The 15,000-nt window shown below is 31.9% G+C and overlaps 2 non-coding genes and 2 pseudogenes across 2 annotated transcripts; 2 read left to right on the plus strand and 2 right to left on the minus strand.

Annotated features, from left to right (window-relative positions):
* Positions 1-212: 212 nt before the first annotated feature.
* On the minus strand, positions 213-3,550 carry LOC125368803 (annotated as a pseudogene).
* Positions 3,551-4,621: 1,071 nt separating this feature from the next.
* TRNAC-GCA lies at positions 4,622-4,692 on the plus strand. The gene has a single exon. It is a non-coding gene; the product is annotated as a tRNA-Cys (tRNA).
* Positions 4,693-7,773: 3,081 nt separating this feature from the next.
* TRNAY-GUA lies at positions 7,774-7,857 on the minus strand. The gene has a single exon. It is a non-coding gene; the product is annotated as a tRNA-Tyr (tRNA).
* A 3,777-nt stretch (positions 7,858-11,634) lies between these two features.
* Positions 11,635-14,300, plus strand: LOC125368815 (annotated as a pseudogene).
* The last annotated feature ends 700 nt before the right edge of the window (positions 14,301-15,000 follow it).

Consider the following 15,000-nt stretch of genomic DNA (forward strand, 5'->3'; position numbering starts at 1 on the left):
CCCAAAAATTCTTTCACAAAACAATCCACCTTTTTCAGGTTTATTGGTTTTGTAATGAAAAGTATAGGGTTTTGTCACTTCTCCAACAATCTCCCCATTAGGTAGGATTTTTTTGGCCCAAGCACTTATTTGTTGAGGCGAAACTGATCCAATTCGGAGTTGTTGATGTTTATACCGATCAATCATAGAAGAAAAATTCTGATTCATCCCGATTAAGCTTCCTTCCTATTCATCTGGAAGTTCTTCTCAGATACAAGGAAATGATTCAGTTCCAGAGCCAAAGATCGTAGTTCTCGAACGAGCAATCGAAAAGATTCTGGAGCGTCTTCAGGTTTAGGTATTGTTCCTCCGATGATTGTAGTACCAAGCACTTCTTGGCGAGCTCTAATATGATCAGATTTATAAGTAAGCATTTCTTGTAAAATATGAGAAACACCAAATCCTTCTAGAGCCCAAACCTCCATTTCTCCGACTCGTTGTCCCCCTTGCTTGGCCCTTCCTCTAAGGGGTTGTTGGGTAACAAGTGCATAATGTCCACTGGAACGTCCATGTATTTTATCATCAACTTGATGAATTAATTTCAAGATATAAGGCTTTCCTATTATAACAGGCTGCTCAAAGGGATCCCCCGTTCTTCCATCAAATATTCTACTTTTTCCCGGATATTCGGGTTCAAATACCCACGGATTTGCTGTTTGCTTACTGGCTTCATATAATTCAGAAAATACAAGTTTTCTCGAGGCCTCTTGTTCATATCTCTCATCAAAGGGTGCTATTCGATAATGTCTATCTAGCAGACCTCCCGCTAACCCGAGTGAGCATTCAAATATCTGTCCTACATTCATTCGTGAAGGTACTCCTAATGGGTTGAAGACCATATCAACAGGCCTTCCATCTTGCAAATAAGGCATATCTTGTCTAGGCAAAATTTTGGAAATGATGCCTTTATTTCCATGTCTTCCAGCGACTTTATCACCCACTTTGATTTCACGTTTCTGTAAAATATATATACGAATCGTTTCCGGATTATAACTGGAACCCCCCTTTTTCTGGACCCATCTCACATCAATAACTCGCCCCCTACCACCTATAGGTAGTTTTAGACAAGTTTCCTTTGAGTAGATACCTGAATACCAAGTATGGCTCTTAATAATCTATCTTCGGGAGCATACGATGATTCTTTCGCCATTTGAGGCGTTAATTTACCTACTAAAATATCGCCCGTCTCTACCCAAGATCCTAGCATCACAATTCCATTTTTGTCTAAATTTCGGAGTAAATGGGCTTCTAGATGCGGTATTTCATTAGTGATCCTTTCAGGTCCTTGGCTTGTCACATGAGTCTGAATTTCATATTTCCGTATGTGAAAGAAGTATAAATATCTTCATATACCAGACGTTCGCTAATGAGTACCGCATCCTCAAAATTATAACCTTCCCACGGCATATAAGCCACTAATACGTTTTGCCCAAGGCGAGTTCGCCACCAATTGTAGCGGCACCATCCGCTAAAACTTATCCCTTTTAATGCATTTACCCCGCGGAACCTGGGGTTTTGATGCATACAAGTATTTTGTTGGAACGTTGATACATAACTAATGGAATGCGTAGAGTATCCCCATTGCCCGATAAAATGATCTTGTCAATATCAGTATAAATTATCTTTCCTTCGCGTTCGGCTATGGCGGGAACCCCTGAATCTAGAGCCACTTGGCGTTCCAATCCAATCCCAACAATGCATTTTCGGACCGAGAAAGTGGAACTGCTTGACGTTGCATATTAGAACTCATTAAAGCCCGATTCGCATCATTATGCTCGATAAAAGGAATGAGGGAAGCTCCGATAGAAAAATATTGGAAGGGAAAAATACTTCGAAGATGCACTTGTTCCCATGCAATAGTCAGGAATTCTTGACGATATCGAGCTGGGGCAACCTGTTCTTCCTGAACACCTCGATTTAGCGCCAAAGAATTTCCTGCCGCTACCATATGGTATTCCTCTCTATTTGGTGATAAATAAAACATCCGTACTTTTTTTGATTCCTCAGAGATTACATAAAATGGGCTTTCTAAAGACCCCCAATGACCAATCTTGGCATGAATTGCTAAAGATCCAATAAGTCCAACATTGATTCCTTCAGATGTGTCAATTGGGCAAATCCGCCCATAGTGACTAGGGTGGATATCTCGTATCCGAAAACTAGCAGTTCGCCCTGTCAATCCTCCAGGACCCAAATAACTCGATTTTCTCCCATGAACTATTTGTGTCAATGGATTAGTTCGATCCAAAACTTGAGATAATGGGTGTAACCCGAAAAAGATTCATAAGTGGTTGTTAATGGAGTTGAAGTTACCAAAGTTTGAGGAGTCGGTATCAATTTATGCCTAATTGCTCCACATATAGTCCCTCTAACCACATTTTCTAAACGAATCAGAGCCAATCCGAATTGATCTTGTAAAAGATCCGCTACAGAACGAATACGTTTATTTTTTAAATGATTCATATCGTCAAGTGTACCCATTCCAAATTTCATTCCAATCAAATGATCCGCAGCTGCCAATATATCTCGCGGTAACAAAAATGTATTGTTATGAGGTATATCAAGATTCAGTCTCCGGTTCATATTTAATCGACCAATCCTTCCTAATTCACATCTTTGTTGAAAGAATTTCTTTTGTAATTCCTTACATAAGGATTCAGAAAATACCGGATCTCCGCCTACACAAGTAAATTGTTGATAAAACTCCAAAATGGCATTTTCCTTTGACCCAATTTTTTTTTCCTTATCATTCAGGAAGATAAGAAAATTTCAGGGTAGCACACATTCTCTAAAATTTCTCTTAGATTCAAACCCATAGCGGATAATAGAACTAGAATAGATATTTTCTGTTTCCTACTTACACGAGCCCATATCCTTGCTTTTCTATCAATCTCTAATTCTACTCGCCCCCCCCAATCTGATATTATGGTGCCGGTATAGACCGAAATTCCGTTATGATCCAATTCTGACCGGTAATAGATACCGGGACTTTGCAATATTTGATTGATCACAATTCTGTATATTCCATTTATTATAAAAGTTCCCAGGGAATTCATTAGAGGAATGTTTCCAATAAAAATAGTTTGTTCTTGCATATCCCTACTAGTTTTCCAAATTAATCCCGCGGATATATATAATTCAGAAGAATATGTAAGTGATTCATATACAGCATCTCCTTCTTTTATCAACGGTTCTACTAATTGATATGTTTCCACAAATAATTGAAATTCAATTTCTTGATCTGTATCTTCAATTTTTGGAAACTTATAAAGTTCTTCTGTTAAGCCCTGATCAATGAACCTACAAAATCCTTCAAATTGTATCTGATTCAATCCAGGTATTGTAGACATTCCCTCATTTCCATCCCCGAGCATTTTGAATTTCCCGTTTATTAAAAAAATTCCATTATTGTATTGGATCGTTCTTCATTCAAATTATATGGATCGATCTAGCAATGATGGAATTTATATTCTGTTTACAGAATCACATAAAATTTATCTATCTCCATAGATATGGAATGTATGAAATACGTATGAACGGAGGAATAAAGAGAAGTTTATACTCAAATTCAGATTTGCAACAGAGACAGCTGGAAAAGAATTGAGAAATTCCACTTACCTTAGACTTATGAAATTTTGTATAGAATAGCAAAACAAAAAGTGATTCAATTTCTACCATTATTATGATATTACATATTCCAATACGCTTGGATACCAATTTCCAATACGCTTGGATACCAATAAAATAACTGAATTCGGGATTAAATCTTTCGATGAGAGAAAAAACCAATAATCCGAAACAATATAAAGTTGATTTTTTGATTTTTTTTTTAGCACTTAGCTTTTTCGCGGATTTCATTGTTTAGTTCAAAAAAATTTGCATAGAAGAGAGATTTTTTTATATCTTTTTTTTAATCGAGTTCATATAATACGATTGAAGTGCATAACATAAAACAAACATAAGAAGGCTTATTAAACATATGCGGGCATAACTATAGCTATCTCATAATTATAGCTATCTATACTATATATACGTCTCTCCTTTTACTGCAGTTCTATTTTGGACAGCGCATGTCATGCTCTATCAAAATTTATATTCCATTTTCATTGAATAGAAATTTTCCTATAGGAATCATAGACGGATAAGATAGATATCCGCATAAAATTTTATGTTCTAGGGTTTACATATACTCATAATTGTTGTTATAATTGAAACTGAGAAGAATTTTTTTTTATTGAAAAGAATCAATACGGATTGGTTACGTATCAATTTTTATTTTCTTATATCATTAGGATTAGAGAAATACAATTTTCGATTGAAATCCAAGAATCGTTTATGAATTCACAGTTAATAGTTAATGGTTCCAATTTGTCCTTAATTTTTGAGTTTGTGACTGAAAATTGACTTTTCATTTCAATAGATAATAGAAAAATTTAGATAGTGTGTGTTTTGAGATACTATACAAAATAAATGGAAAAGATAGATCCAATCCAAAAAAGAAAAAAAGAAACTCCTCCCTCTAAAAATAAAAAAAAAGCAAAAAAAAAGGGTGGGAATATTTTCGTCTATTTTGTGTTGCCTTGGCGGCATGGCCGAGTGGTAAGGCGGGGGACTGCAAATCCTTTTTCCCCAGTTCAAATCCGGGTGTCGCCTGATCAACAAAAAACGCAAAATATCTTATTCCCTTTTTTTGCTGATATAACTTATCAAATTTGCTCCCAACAGAAGTACGCGGAGGAAAAGGCTTCTTGATACTGATACTTCCCAGGGTATTGCTGGCTATTTTGTTTGTACTAAAAATTGTACTAAACATTTTCGATTCTACTATCAATCTTATAAGAATAAGATAAGAACTTCTTTGAATTAATTGGATTTTTGGATTTTTTTTCATCACTATATTGAACAGAATCTTTTTTTTTGACTCTGTGCCAACAATTCTACTATTATTAGTGAACAATAATGGAAAAATTCATTCATATTCATAGAGATAGAGGACATAATTCACATGGATATAGTAAGTCTCGCTTGGGCTGCTTTAATGGTAGTCTTTACATTTTCCCTTTCGCTCGTAGTATGGGGAAGAAGTGGACTTTAGGGGTATTACTAATTGAGTTGAGAAATCAAACTCTATCGCTTGTTTTATAGATCGTTCTGCAAAGATTAAAGATTTTTGAATTTATTAATTAATAATTAAATTGAATATTGAATTATTTAATTCAATTTCTAATTTCTTCCAAATTTAGAAATTGAATTAAAAATATCTTCATATCTTCATTTCCAAAGTATATTGGATTCGAGCGAAGTAATGTATTCTATGAATAATATATGAATAATAGCCTTTTAATCATAATCAAACAAATATTTCAATGATTCTCGTGTTCATATTTCGAAAGGAAAGGGAATACAAACGATAGGAAATTTATTCCAACCCAATTCTTCCTAAATTCTCTATTTCGGTAAACTGGTTCTTACCAGAATTATATATGAACAATGAGGAAGAACAGAACCCCCCCCTTTTTTTTGTCTTTTTTCTGTTCAAAGAGAAACGAAAGCAGTTCTTTTATTAGTTATTAAAAGTGATTAAATTAAGTGAATTTTTATGGGAAATAAGATAGACATAGTGGTTCTCCAATGAGATACTACGCATACTAAGATATTTTCTTGCTTAGTGCTTAGTTTAGTATTTGTTTTATTATTTTAGAGAAATTGGATTTGTGCTATACCTTATTGATTTGACTCATTTCATATTATGATTCAAAGGTTCAAAATCGGCAGGGTTTACTAATCCTTTTCGTTGAAATCTGAAAAAGGTTTTTTATAAAGTTTTTTTATAGAATTCCTTTTGATTGATTTTATTGTTTCGGTACATGGTAGGATTCATATTTTAAATAATCAGAAATCTAGGAATTAGAATCCTAAAAGTAAGAGTAAGAGTTGCCTTTCGACATTAATTGGAATCAACACAAATCAAATAGATGAAGAAATAGAATTGGGACGTTATGGACATTCCATATAGATAATTGATATCTAGACATATGAATGTGAGATGATATTATAGATATAGATTAATTTATATCTAGATTAAGCCTATATCTTTATATAGTACAACTGTATACACTAGAATAAAAAAAACGGATAGTATGATAGAAGAAATAGATTTCTTTCTATCATACTATCAGATCTATAGAATACTGCTAATTCTAGTCTGCTCATTTCATTTAAGACTCAAAAAGGAATCCTTTTCATTTTTTCTTCAATCATTGATAAGAACTAAGAAGTCAAAGAAGTCAAGTTTCATTCAAATTAATCACTTTGACTAACCGTTTTTACGTAAATTATAAGTAAAAAGCAGTAGGAACTAGAATGAACAGGGCAGTAGCAATAAACGCAAGAATATTTACTTCCATAATCTCATCGTTTCTTTTTCTTTTACTTCCGTAATAACTCGGGATTTAATCCCATAGAGATAATAAATAAAAATCTTTCGCCTCTAAATTCAATGGGATGAATTCCATCTCGATGATATCGAGTCTGATCAATATCATGAATAACAATATCTGAGTTATCAAATCGATTCATCGTCGAGAATTGAATAGTATAACATAGAAGATCGTTTATCCATACTGAATTCAAAAATGGCTGGATTCTTGATTCAATTGATAATTTTTTTTCCATTACTTTCTTTTTTTTTTATTTGATATTTATTTTATTAATATCCCCATTCTTTGGTAATGGAATGCATAGAATATATTAAAAATAAAAAAACTTCAGTGCGCAATTTGAATGGGATAGATTGTTTCAAATTCAAATTTGTAATTGAGATTACACAAAATCGGAGCCAAAAAAGAGACTTTTCAGATAAAGATTAAAAGGATTCTATCAAAGCAATTAAATTGATTTTGTATCGTACATACATACATACAAATAAATAAAAATTCCATTTGTGTATGCGTTACCGGAAAGATATGGTACTTGATTCGATTTCATTATATGGGTCGGGAGTAATCAAAAATCCAAACTCAGTATAGTATCTTTTTGAATCTTGGATATAACGTTACCAATAATTGTACTAATCCACATATGTCCCTATCAATCAGTACTGGTTGAAAAAATGAAAATTCCCGTATTTGTATTTACTTAGATGAGAAATGTAAAACGAAAGAAAATAAATGGTCCCCTTGGGAATGAAATTATGCTATTTGTCCCCTTTCGCAGAAAGGGAAAGATGAATTAATGTATTTTTATTAGATTATTGGATTTGGATCCGTCGGGACTGACGGGGCTCGAACCCACAGCTTCCCGCCTTGACAGGGCGGTGCTCTGACCACTTGAACTACAATCCCGGGAAATGCAATACAAGAAAGTGTACAGCATATATATTCTTATGATTTCATTCATACCCCTTCTATTTACTATTTAAATTTTACTATTTCGGTTTTAGACTGGAATCACCGCGTTGTATATAACAGAAACGGGGGTAGTATATTGATATCCACATGGATATGCACTTTAGTGCTAAAAGGGATAGGGAGTACTAGTCAGCTTTTCGTTATTTCAAAATCTGAATCTAGATCATTAGCAAGATCAGAATTTATGAGAAAAAAACTAAATAAAATAAAGCAAATCAAATAAAGAACAGGTAAAGATATATCCGAAATTATGACTTTTTTTTTCTGTATCAGGCATTTCGAGAGAACAAAGGGTTATATCATTCATGGCGGATCAGTGAATTATTGGGCCGAGCTGGATTTGAACCAGCGTAGACATATTACCAACGAATTTACAGTCCGTCCCCATTAACCGCTCGGGCATCGACCCAGGAAGAATCAATTCCAGACTTATTAAGAATCCATGATCAACTTCCTTTCGTAATACCCTACCCCCAGGGAAGTCGAATCCCGCTGCCTCCTTGAAGAGAGATGTCCTGAACCACTAGACGATGGGGGCGCATTTGCCCGACCACCAGCATACTATGCTCATAGTATGAACAGTTTTTGAAATTGTCAATATAACGAAATGGTATGACTAGATTCGAAGAATCTTTCCGCCCTTCATGATTCGATAGAATTTTGTGATTCTTATATTCGCCATTATCCATTCTAAGAATAATCAATAATTCTAAGAATATTAAATAGAATTAATTTAATAAATAAATATTAAATATAAATAAAATAAATAGAATTAAATTAATAAGAATTAATAATAAGAATTAATAAATTAATATAAAATAAATAGAAAATAAAATAGAAAAAATTAATAATTAATATATAAATATAATAAATATAAATAGAATGAATTTAGAAAGAATGAATTTAGAATTCATAATTCTATTAATATTAGTAATATAATAGAATTAATTATTAATATTATATATTAATATTATATATATATTTTTGAATTTAGTACAAATTGAATATTTAATAAAAAACAAAATAGAAAAAAAAAAAAAATAGAAATAATACGAAAGATTCTTTCAACGGGTCTGCCAGAAAACCAGAAAATAGGGTTAAACCTTACTTCTTTCGCTTTCGTTCATTAATTCACTCATTGTTAAGATAAATAGGCATATCTCTCTCTCACACTAAACCAGTAATTTAACAAATGAGAAATCTGGGAAGAGGGATAGGCATCAACAAGTTATCCAATTTGATTTTAAGAATTTGGTTGAGGGGACAAATAGAATCTTTTCATCAGCGATTCGATGAAATATCTTGGATCTATGTTGAATTGCTAAATACATGTATCAATCAAGCGAATTTCGGTGGTGAGGTTCGGCCTTGATAAATTCATTACATTGATATTTATATTTATCAAATTCAATATCAATAAACTCTTTTTTTACCTATATTCACTAGTTTAGTCTAAACTCACTAGGTAAATCAAACCTTTCGCTTATAAATGAACTACTATGAATCTACTTCCTATACTTAGTATGTATAATATACTTATTCTAATTTATATTAGTTTCTATTAGAATTTATGAATTTAGAATAGAATTCTAAATTAGAATAATAATATTCCATGTTTAGAATAATCTAATTTTTCTAATATCTAATAATAGTATTAAAAAATAATGTTATTATTTTATATTTTAGATTAAAATATTTATTTATTTTATTTATTTAATATTTATTTATTTAAATAATATAAATAATATTTATTTATTTAAATAAATATTTATTTATTATAATATTTATTATAATTTATTATATATATTATATATTTATTATTCTAATTATATATATTTATTATTATAATTTTATTTTTATTATTATAATTTATTATATATTATATATATATATTTATTATTATATTATATTAATATTATATTTATTTATATTATATTTATTTATATTATATTTATAATTTATTTATATTATATTATATTTATTTATATTATATTTTATTTTTATTATAATATATAATAATTATAATATTTATTTAATCTTTATTATAATTTAATATTAATAATTTATTATATATAAATATATAATATTTATTAGAATATTATATATATTCTAATTTTATATATTAGATTAGAATTATATTCTAATTTCATTCTATATATTAGATTCTAAATTTATATATAATTATATATATATTAGATTCTAATTTATATATATATATTAGATATTAGAATTATATTCTAATTTAATAAATTGAATATTAAATAAATATAATATTAATATTATAATATAATAATATAAATATATATTAATATTAAAATATTAATATATTAATATAAATATATTCAAATATATTAAAATATTAAAATCAAATATTAATATTATTATATTAAAAATCAAATATTAATATTATTATATTAAAAATCAAATTATTATATTAAAATATATTAAAATATTTAAATAATATTAAAATATTAAAATAGATTTATAGATTTACTTTATTTATTTACTTATTTTTTTCTATAGATCTATCTTATCCACATAGTAGCTCATTCAGGAATTGAATCAAACGGGCCCTTTTAACTCAGTGGTAGAGTAACGCCATGGTAAGGCGTAAGTCATCAGTTCAAATCCGATAAGGGGCTTTGGCCTTTTTCTTTTTAATTTTAATAAAAGAAATAAAAGAAAAAACCTGCGATAATATTCCTATTTGATAATATTTCTATTTGAGAGGGAATAGAAATATTGTTGATATTTATCATAAAAAAGTAAGAAACTCTAGAATTTAAATTAATTCTAAAATGGAAATTAGAAATTTTTGAAAATTAACATTATACATTATAATAAGTTATACCATATCAATACTCTATTAAAACTCTATTAAACGAATATTATAATGATTTTTTATAATGATTTTTAGTATATAAATTTTTACTATATAAAATATAAAATAGAGTAATAGTAATAGAGTATATTTTGATTATATTCTATTTCATATAGTTAGAAAATATTCATTTTAATTCTATATTAAAAATATATTCTATAATTATATAATTATAGAATATATTATAGAATATAGTTATAAAGTTGAACATTTGTTTATTATATTAAACAGAATAATGAGAAATTGGCTCTTAAATCGCAAAATTTTCTTATTTTCCATTATTCTATTCCAATCAAATCAATTCTAAAGATTATATTAGAAATCAATAAAAGAAAAAGTAAGTGGACCTAACTTATTGCATCATAACTATATCTACTATTCTGATAGTAAAATTCGATATAGATGAAATTGAAACAGTAGCTCTGCTTTTTCTTTCCTTTTCATATTTCGTTTTCTTTGGACTCCAAAAATCTGTCGATATTTCTGATTAAATCTTCTTGCTCCTAGTTATTCTATAGGAATAAATAACTATTTCCCTCCTCCATAGAAAAGTTTATTCGAAGTCATAACATAAGACATAGAAGATACTTTTTAAATATCTTTCTTTGATTCCAGGACACAAAATCAATTTATATTGCTATTTATAGGTATATAAGATTTATATATAATAAGATTGATATATCTATCAGATCATGGCTTCCTGTACCAAATATTTTGGTATCGATACATACAATATTTTTATTCCGACAATGTAATGTAGAATAGGTGTGAGAAAAATACTTTCATTTTTAAATCCTTTCATTTAAAGTTTTCTATTTATTTAATATTGTATTGAATTTAATAATAGGAAAATTCATTCTCTTTCTTCTTTTCTGACAGATATAAAGTCAAGTAAATAAAAAAACTATTCGAAGCGTCTTTCTTGCTTTGACCTACAAAATATTCTGGTTTTTTTTTTATTTATTTTATCTGATTTCTTTTTTATTTTATCTGAAGTAAAAAGAAATATAACAAAAATGGCAAAAAGAAAATATAAGAAAGTTGGCGAGAAAGAATAAAATATAAAATAATAAAATATAGGATACTGTAACAGTTTAATGCATATAGAAATTAGAAGAATACGTAAAAATATTGATTTTTAGAAATCTTACGAACAAGATCCAAGAATAAGATTAGTTTGATAGAATGAGAGAAATAAGTCTGAGGATCCACTAGTAAGGAGAGGGGGATCACTTGTTCCTTGAACAGTGCTTTTAAAAATTCATCTATCTGATTGATTTGATGAGTCATAAAAAATTCATGGTTCATATGGTTATTAAGACTATAAAAAGAATAACCGAATTGAATTCATGAATTTACCTAAGTCAGGTTATGGACCGATAAAGAATTTTTTTCTTCGAAACCCATTAGAAATTAGAAAGGGCAGTGTACAAGAAATCAAATCATACATAAATGATAGAAGCTTCAAAGGCCCTGAAAATGCTATGAGGTGTTCGGAAATGGTTGAAGTAGTTGAATAGGAGGATCACTATGACTATAGCCCTTGGTAAATTTACCAAAGACGAAAATGATTTATTTGATATTATGGATGACTGGTTACGGAGGGACCGTTTCGTTTTTGTAGGTTGGTCCGGTCTATTGCTCTTTCCTTGTGCCTATTTCGCCGTAGGGGGTTGGTTCACAGGTACAACCTTTGTAACCTCATGGTATACCCACGGATTGGCCAGTTCCTATTTGGAAGGTTGCAACTTCTTAACCGCCGCAGTTTCTACTCCTGCTAATAGTTTAGCACATTCTTTGTTATTACTATGGGGTCCTGAAGCACAAGGAGATTTTACTCGTTGGTGTCAATTAGGTGGTTTGTGGACTTTTGTTGCTCTCCACGGTGCTTTCGGGCTAATAGGTTTTATGTTACGTCAATTTGAACTTGCTCGATCTGTGCAATTGCGACCTTATAATGCAATCGCATTCTCTGGTCCAATTGCTGTTTTTATTCTGTATTCCTGATTTATCCACTAGGTCAGTCTGGTTGGTTTTTGCGCCTAGTTTTGGTGTAGCAGCTATATTTCGATTCATCCTCTTTTCCAAGGGTTTCATAACTGGACGCTGAACCCATTTCATATGATGGGAGTTGCCGGCGTATTGGGCGCTGCTCTGCTGTGCGCTATTCATGGTGCTACTGTAGAAAATACTTTATTTGAAGATGGTGATGGTGCAAATACATTCCGTGCTTTTAACCCAACTCAAGCTGAAGAAACTTATTCAATGGTCACCGCTAACCGCTTTTGGTCTCAAATCTTTGGGGTTGCTTTTTCCAATAAACGTTGGTTACATTTCTTTATGTTATTTGTACCCGTAACCGGTTTATGGATGAGCGCTCTTGGAGTAGTCGGTCTGGCTCTGAATCTACGTGCCTATGACTTCGTTTCTCAGGAAATTCGTGCAGCGGAAGATCCTGAATTTGAGACTTTCTACACTAAAAATATTCTCTTAAACGAAGGTATTCGGGCTTGGATGGCGGCTCAAGATCAGCCTCATGAAAACCTTATATTCCCTGAGGAGGTTCTACCACGTGGAAACGCTCTTTAATGGAACTTTATCTTTAGCCGGTCGTGACCAAGAAACCACCGGTTTCGCTTGGTGGGCTGGGAATGCCCGACTTATCAATTTATCCGGTAAACTACTGGGAGCCCATGTAGCCCATGCTGGATTAATCGTATTCTGGGCCGGAGCAATGAACCTATTCGAAGTGGCTCATTTCGTACCAGAGAAGCCAATGTATGAACAAGGATTAATTTTACTTCCCCACCTAGCTACTCTAGGTTGGGGGTAGAGCCCTAGTGGGGAAGTTATAGACACCTTTCCATACTTTGTATCTGGCGTACTTCACTTAATTTCCTCCGCAGTATTGGGCTTTGGCGGTATTTATCATGCACTTCTGGGTCCTGAGACTCTTGAAGAATCTTTTCCATTTTTTGGTTATGTATGGAAAGATAGAAATAAAATGACAACAATTTTAGGTATTCACTTAATCTTGCTAGGTATAGGTGCTTTTCTTCTAGTATTCAAGGCTCTTTATTTTGGGGGCGTATATGATACCTGGGCTCCGGGGGGGGAGATGTAAGAAAAATTACTAACTTAACCCTTAGCCCAAGTGTTATTTTCGGTTATTTACTAAAATCCCCTTTTGGAGGAGAAGGATGGATTGTTAGTGTGGACGATTTGGAAGATATAATTGGAGGGCATGTATGGTTAGGTTCCATTTGTATACTGGGTGGAATCTGGCATATCTTAACCAAACCCTTTGCATGGGCTCGCCGTGCACTTGTATGGTCTGGAGAGGCTTACTTGTCTTATAGTTTAGGTGCTTTATCCGTTTTGGTTTCATTGCTTGTTGCTTTGTCTGGTTCAATAATACCGCTTACCCTAGTGAGTTTTACGGGCCTACTGGACCAGAAGCTTCTCAAGCTCAAGCTTTTACTTTTCTAGTTCGAGATCAACGTCTTGGGGCTAACGTGGGATCTGCTCAAGGACCTACCGGGTTAGGTAAATATTTAATGCGTTCGCCTACCGGAGAAGTTATTTTGGAGGCGAAACTATGCGTTTTGGGATCTGCGTGCTCCTTGGTTAGAACCTCTAAGAGGTCCAAATGGTTTGGACTTGAGTAGGTTGAAAAAAGACATACAACCTTGGCAAGAACGCCGTTCCGCAGAATATATGACCCACGCGCCTTTAGGTTCGTTAAATTCTGTAGGTGGCGTAGCTACCGAAATCAATGCAGTCAATTATGTCTCTCCTAGAAGTTGGTTAGCTACCTCTCATTTTGTTCTAGGGTTCTTCCTATTCGTAGGTCATTTATGGCACGCGGGAAGGGCTCGTGCAGCTGCAGCAGGATTTGAAAAGGGAATTGATCGTGATTTTGAACCCGTTCTTTCCATGACTCCTCTTAACTAACTGAGACAAGAGATCCAATAGTTAAATCGATCTTAAAAAGTATTCCTTTTTCCTTTCTTTTCAATTCATTTAGATCTAATCTATTTTTTCTGGCTCAGCTATCCCATCTAGCCGAGCCATTTATTATGATACTGGGCCGGTCAAAACCAATAAAGACATAAATCTATTCATCGAGAAAGGAGAGAGAGGATTCGAACCCTCGATAGTTCGCAAAGAACTATACCGGTTTTCAAGACCGGAGCTATCAACCACTCGGCCATCTCTCCGAAAGATAATTTCTATTTTACTATTTTATTTTTATTCTGCCGAATAGAATAGAACACGGCCATCGGAGTTGATACCATCACTGTACTATAGAAGATATTTGGAGAAAGATATTTGGTGTAAGTCGATAAGTCTATTTATCTATCTGTAATATAGAGATAGATGCAGGATCTAGCATGACCATTTGTGAAGTAAAAAACGACTCTTGACCCCATAAAATGGGCATAAAATGGGAAAGGGTGGTTATAAGTCATATAGAATCAATGGATTCATGGCACAATCCCCCATGATGCATTTTTTTACAATTTTTTGACTGATAGAGGATCAAATGGTATAGTTCTTTTGTTGGTAGCTTGGAGGATTAGAAACATGACTATTGCTTTCCAATTGGCTGTTTTGCATTAATTGTTACTTCATCAATCTTATTGATTAGTGTACCCGTTGTTTTTCTTC

Source organism: Ricinus communis, unplaced genomic scaffold (genome assembly GCF_019578655.1).
Source record: "Ricinus communis isolate WT05 ecotype wild-type unplaced genomic scaffold, ASM1957865v1 Ctg19, whole genome shotgun sequence".
NCBI classification, from domain to species: Eukaryota; Viridiplantae; Streptophyta; class Magnoliopsida; order Malpighiales; family Euphorbiaceae; genus Ricinus; species Ricinus communis.